Here is a 6,998-nt window from a genome sequence, read left to right as displayed (position 1 = left end):
TTGGCGGCGCGAGGCTCAGGTGGGTGCCGGTGGCCCGCGCCGGTGGCGGGCGCTGGCGGCTTCTGGGCCGGACGCGCGCGCGGGCGGGAGAGGGAGGCCCGCGAGCCCTTCGCTGTGCCGCACGCTGCCTAGTTCGATTGTCGTTAGAGAGAATTTAAGCAAAGTGGGAGCCATAAATCCATGAACCACCGCGGGGAGAGTGTGTGTGTGAGTGAGATGGCGCTCTGGGAAGTGAATAAATGACGGGAGGGGGAAGGAAGCTTTTGAAAAAGCAGAAAACATCTCAACTTCATGCGTCTTCCGGTGATTCACAGAGATGCCCAGGCCCGGGTTTAATTGAATTCTATGAAGTGGCAATATAATCACACTTGGCAGCCTGTTGAGATGACTGCCTTTTTAAATAAATATTTTTGAGCGGCCATGTTGTCCCTTAATTGGGGTGAAAAGGTCGAAAGGTGCAGCAGGGAGCACTGTGAGCGCCAGAGCTCTGGACCGGCTGTCTGGACCTCCACTCCGCTTTATTAGGCAAAAGCAGTTTTCTGGGTACTAAACAATGAGAGAATAAATCAGAGACTGTGATATTCTCAACAAATACTTAGCCTTCTCGGTTACCCGTGACAAAAACGAGTTCATAACGATTTTTTGGTAAGTCCAGAGGTAGAAAAGCCCCCACTAAATTGTCACTACCACGAATAGGCATGTGACTGTTTCTACATCGGTCTTTAACAAGGAGGGTTTTTTTTTTGCCTGGGTGATCTTACTGTTGTAGGTAGTGTTTTTACGGTACTTTATATTAGCGCTCTTTTAAAAAAATCACAGTATGGCCCAGCTTGAACCTAAGTTTCTGAGCTCCTCAAGGACAAAGATAGTGTCTAGGATCTGTTAATCCCAACACTTTCTAGCACATTTTCCAATATAAGCCGGTCTCCTATAACTACACATAGCTTTGGTTAAGCAGCCACTGGAGCTGTGTCTCAGTGTGGGTGACTGAGCAAGTTGAGGTGGCTATTAGATGTCATTGTCTTCTCATTTAGTAATATTCTGAGGAATAGCTTATAAAAATGCATACAAAGCTCTCTACCAGTATTTGGAGCTGTATACATTGAGGTACATTATAGGTGAATAACAGGGAGAAATTTTAAAAACTTGGAAAAAGAGGTGTACCCTGGAAATATTGAGTGATTATAGTTACACTGGGGCAAGGCAGAACTAATCATGGTTCAGTATGAAATGTTACAGCCTAATAACCTGGGTCTGGCTCTTCGAGGAATTGCCCCGGGGCTGGAAAGGCTTTGTTGTGAAAATTAAGATGGGGGGGGCGGTGGAGGTGGGTAGGCTGATGCTTTAGGCAGGCAGAGTCCCCAGATTTTCATTCTTCCCTGCTTGCTGTGGTCAGTAGAAGCCACCTGCCAAGGAAGAATTGATATTTTTTTGTCTCCTTCACCAGAGGAATATGTGGCTATATGGTTTTATTTAGATTGACTGTTGTTGGCAGGTAATAGAAATGAGGATTTTCTGACTTGGGAATTTATCAGACTGTATTTCTATTATGTTCCAGATGCCTGGCTCTATCGTACTCTTAAGTACCCAGAGGCACTGTGGACAGATGCCTTCACAATAAGTTATTTTTATTATTATTAAAGTTTTTGTATTCATAACTTGTACATACTCTAGTTGTCTGATGCTTTCAGTTACTCTCATGCTAGGGCTTGGGGTTTCAAATATAGCAGGACCTTGAGGTGATCTGCTACATGTAGTGAGGTTTTTTATGTTTCTTATTTTAAATCTAATTTTTGCCACTGCTTCATTCAATGAGTGTACCTCAGAGGACAGCTGGAATAGTTCCTAAATGCAGTTTTAATCTTGTTTGTGATTATTTCGAAGGGGAGAAACCATCTGGATCAGGTCTGTGTAGCTACACAGGTAGCAGAGACTAGGTGAGCTTCCTCCATCCTTCCCCTGGTATCACATAAGCAAGTTCTAGGGTCAAAATTATTGGGGGAAGAATATGCAAAACGAAAAGTTTTGGCTAAGTTTATCATAGATATGATTCCACATCCATAACTCCCCATCCCAGTACAGCCACAGGAAAAAGAAAGCATGAAAACATTACTCTTTTTATTCCAAAGTTAGTCTTCAGAGATGAGGCAAAACTCAAAGTATCTCCTATTTTTAGAAAGTATCGAACTCCAAGGATTTCAGAGCCGTTCACCGGTAATATCTACTAACAGCTATTTACTGCTGTAGCTTTCATCACTGTGGTACTGTGTTTTTGTTTGTCAGTCTTTCTCCTGCCCAAGGTGTGAGTTCCTTAAGGGCAGGGACAATATCTTGATCACTTTTGTATTTCTAGTGCCTGGCACATGGCAAACACTCAGAACATGCTATAGAAATGAAAAGACAGTGTCCCCAAAGGGAGGTTGGATCTATAAGGAGTGTGAAAACAACACTGGGAATGCAACAAGGTAGAGAAAAGAATATAAAATAATAACCTCCTTTAGGGGGTTACTAGATGCAGTTACTAATAATGCTTTTTTTTTTTTTTTTTAAAGAAGACCGGTAAGGGGATCCTAACCCTTGACTTGGTGTTGTCAGCACCACGCTCAGCCAGTGAGCGAACCAGCCATCCCTATATGGAATCCGAACCCGTGGCCTTGGTGCTATCAGCACCACACTCTCCCGAGTGAGCCACGGGCCGGCCCACTTTTTTTTTTTTAAATGACCGGTAAGGGGATCTTAACCCTTGACTTGGTGTTGTCAGCACCATGCTCAGCCAGTGAGCGAACCAGCCATCCCTATATGGAATCCGAACCCGTGGCCTTGGTGCTATCAGCACCACACTCTCCCGAGTGAGCCACGGGCCGGCCCACAAATAATGCTTTGATAAACAGTTTGGAGCATGTTTGAGAATACAAAAATGGTCACCAAACTGCCTTCCAAGGATATCTAGCTTGATCAGTTGCAGACCTATGTTGTTTTGAGTGGAATATGCAAGCTGAAAGGCTCCACCAGCCCTGTCTCCACACTCCCTCCAGGTCTGCTGTGCTCAACTCTTCACCCAAACGCCTGATTGGTAAATACTTGAAGAGTGTCCATTTGACAATGTACCAAATTATTAGCTTACCTAGGGTACTATATCTTGGTTTGGTCCTGTCTTGAGGATAGAGGACCTATGTATGGCCATTATTTTAAGTGTAGGTTGCCCAAATAATATCGAATGAAATCCACACTTGTGTTTTCTACTTTACTGACAACATTCCAAAGGAGTTCAAAGTTGACAGCTTCTTGTGTTGTAATAGAGCATTCATGTGGTATATGCTCCTTCCTTCTGTTGCCAATGGGATTGCAGCAGAATTCAATGTTAACAATTGGAAACAAGTGAACAACTTCTCTTTGTTCCAATACTTTTTCATATTAATCATGAAATAATGGAGAAATGATTTCTAGTTTAGTCAAGAGGGAAGGACATGACATTCACTTATTTGATTTAACTCTTTACTTCTTAAAACAAGTAGTCCTTCCAGTCAGCCAAGAGAAAGGATACTATTATTTAGTAGGAATTCAGCTGAGGCAGTTTAGGACTAGGTTTATATATTAAGCTTAGATCCTAAGAGATATAAATTCAGCTGTTTCTCCAGGTTTAAAAATGAAATTAATGGGAATCTTCTTAGATTTAGAGATCTGACCTCATTCTTACGGTAAAAGAGTTCTGCCACCTGAGACTTTCCTCATTCTCTCGATCCTTAAATTAAACCTTAAAACATGGTATCCGTTATTTAGTTTACTCTGAGAATTAAGATGTAAAGCTTTTTGAGATTTTTTTGGAAGAAAGGAGGTTGAACTTGGAGATTCCTTCTAGTTCTGAAATTCTGTTTTGGTCTCATTATATATAAAAATATGTCATTGTTCAAGGAAAAAATATAGAGAAATGAACCCAAAAATGCAGTATGAAAGACTTAGGTTAAGTGTTAGTTTCCTTATCCATAAAGCAAGGGAACTCTCCAAAGTCACTTTCTGGTTCCAAACATTTAGCTATTCTGTCAGTGATAGCTGTTAACAGAATAAGACTCAGAAGCTGGTAGAATCTCACAGAACTAAGGGTTGCCAGGGCCTGACAAGAGTGGATGGTTCCCATTGTTCAGACTGAGCACTGCACTTCTGTGGGCCTAGGTCTTGTTGGTATCACAAGTCCAGAGAAATGCTGGATTAGCAACTCAGATATCCAAAGCTACTTGCTACAGAATGGCTCGAAGTGAATGAAACATCATTTCAGGTCTTGTGTGGTCCTGAGGATAACTTCACACCTTTGGCAAGATGAATTGGAAATGGGTGGAATATTAGTAGCAAATGGAAGATATTCCCTGGATGGACAGATTTTGAATTGCAAACAGTAGTTTTCAGAAGTGGGATTGTATGCTTTTTAAATAGCAAGGAAACTGGTTTTACTAGCTGGTACAATAAGACTAAGATATTTTAATGAAATTGCCTTCTCTCTGGGTAGTATTAAGTATCAGAGATATCTTCAGAGAGAATGGGTCATGTTGTTTAAGAAGACTAATGTGGAAAGGAGTCTGCGTAATTCCTTATGCACTTTGTGCCCATCCCTTGAGCTAGAATGATTTTGCCCTCATCTTAATGCTATCTATGGAATGAAGGAATTTTCAAATTGGTTTTTAAACTCTATTAAGTCCTCATGTATGATATAACCCAACCACATTATTCAGATTTTTTTTGGCTTTCAGGAACAGCTTTGCAGCCATTATGTCATAATTGAACTGAACATTGTTGCACACTGTGAATTTGGAATATGCTGCTCTGGCTCCAGGCCAGTAGCTGAGTCAGTATCTTTGGGGTTCAAGATAGAAGGGTGGGGTGCAGTGTGTGCAAACCCCGTTGTGTTAATAGGAATTAGTCCAGAATCCCCTTTGGATTCCTGGTACTAGAGGGAGTGTATAATGAGAGTACATTACTGTTCTCAATTAGCATCATCACTTTATTTTTCTCAGTTGAATGTTTTTCTGGAAACCCTTCCTTGACATTGTCATGTGCACCAATGCTATTACTGACTAGACTCCTCTGAAGCAATGATCTGGAAAGTGTGACTGCTGAGGTCTAAAGATTCTAAAACAAACTCTTGCTTACACTGAAGATTCCTCTCCCCTTCCACTTCGCTTTTGTCTGTTTACTGCAGGCCGAGGCAAAGATAGCAGTGCTTCTGGACATGGAGGAGAATGCCAACATGAAGAGAATCTGTCATTAAAAATAATCTTTAAAATGTGACCAATAGTAAGAAAGAGAAAAGCATTATTTTTTCTTTTGTGGGGAGCTTTTCCATCTGGGATGCTTAGACAGTTGCAAGATGGGTGCCCTGCTACTCTCATGTCACCTCTTCCATTTCCCAACTCAGTTCTTTCTGACACGAAGACTTCCCAGTAATGATTGATGAGTGAGAGAAGGGAGTTTTCACTGAGCAAGTGCCTTTACAGTTCTTCTTGGATCTGTAACTGAATTTTGGTCCTCTTTAAAAGGCTGAGTATTTTAGGCTCCTATGGGTAAAAATTATATCAGGTTCTATGTTCAAAGCTGATATAGTCATAGGCCATTCCCATGGCATTTCTTCAGTGTGTGATTGCCCCTTCAGTGATCAGGAGGACGTTTGAGGCCAAAGCCTATGGGCACGTTTCCCCTGGGTCTCTGTGAAATGAGAGAACAGGACAAGTAGTAGCATTTCCGTTGTTCAGTTGACAAAACTGAGGCTTAAAGAGATGAAGATTTGCCCAGCATCTCAGAACTAGTTAGTGGCAGTTGCCTTTCTCTTTGGTGTTTATGAAATACTCACCTAAAAATACACTGAGGGAATTCAAACATGCTGAATTCCAACTGAAACTCTCTGTGAAGAGTAACTTTAAAGCTCTAAATGAAGAATTATACCATTTGTGCTTAATTCCCCTAACCCTTGTTCATTTAAATTTATTTTGACCTCTTTAGACAATTTATTCAGAACTGCTTGGAACAAGTTTTGGCATTAGAGATTATCAGTGAAATCCAACTTTAACATTACCTAGGCAGCTTGTGTTTTGACGTACATGGACTGAGGATTTCATTGGTAAAATAATAATGGCACTGCATTTTTCCCTCTTTGTAAAATAAAGGCAAGTATTGGGAATGGGCAACTGGCAGGCAACTGGCCTTTATTTAGAACCTATCAAGAAAAACCTTGATTCCTCAAGTACTAAATTTCAGTGCCCTGTTCTATAATTTTGTGAAACCTGAATAAAACAAACCAGTAGCTGGTGCCAAGGTATTTGCTAGTTAGTCTTATCTAGACTTAGTGACATTCTCAGTAGCAGATCTTTAATCAGTGATATCATGTTTTAGAAATTCTTATTTAAGTAATGTAAAACAAACCAGTAGCTGGTGCCAAGGTATTTGCTAGTTAGTCTTATCTAGACTTAGTGACGTTCTCAGTAGCAGATCTTTAATCAGTGATATCATGTTTTAGAAATTCTTATTTAAGTAATGTTTATAATCTGAAATTTTTAGCTATTTCTGTTTGAAATATTTTTCAGTTTTGCAATTCCCTATTTCTGAGACTGTTATTACTACAGATTTAAATCTTCCATTTGAGGTCAGTAGAAGCAAATTTCAGTCAATAGAATCATTAGTATTAATATTTATAATACCTTACATTTCAGTCCATTTTGTGTTGCTATGACAGAAATGCCTGAGACTGGGTGATTTATAAAGAAGAGAGGTTTATTTGGCTTAAAATTCTGGACAGCTGCATCTGGCACGGGCCTCGGGCTGCTTCTACTCATGGTGGAAAAGTGGCAGGCAGCTGGTGGGTACAGATCACATGGCAAGAGAGGAAGCAAGAGAGACAGAGAGGAGGCGCCAGGGTCCTATAAACAACAAGCTCTCTCGGGAACTAATAGAGCGAGAACTCACTCATTACCCCTCCTCCCCCAGGGAGAGCATTAATCCATTCATGAGGGATC

At 40.9% G+C, this 6,998-nt stretch overlaps 1 protein-coding gene across 1 annotated transcript in view; it reads left to right on the top strand.

Annotated features, from left to right (window-relative positions):
* The first annotated feature begins 6 nt into the window (after positions 1-6).
* Positions 7-6,998, top strand: part of LOC103595613 (chromosome unknown open reading frame, human C5orf63) — a 20,093-nt gene continuing 13,101 nt past the window's right edge. The window contains exon 1 of the mRNA XM_008579049.1: positions 7-19. The gene's annotated coding sequence lies outside the window, so the exon portion shown is untranslated. The remainder of the gene's footprint in view (positions 20-6,998) is intronic.

The sequence above is a fragment of the Galeopterus variegatus genome, unplaced genomic scaffold (genome assembly GCF_000696425.1).
Source record: "Galeopterus variegatus unplaced genomic scaffold, G_variegatus-3.0.2 Scaffold1800, whole genome shotgun sequence".
Lineage (NCBI taxonomy): Eukaryota > Metazoa > Chordata > Mammalia > Dermoptera > Cynocephalidae > Galeopterus > Galeopterus variegatus.
This window is presented reverse-complemented; position numbering and strand designations above follow the sequence as displayed.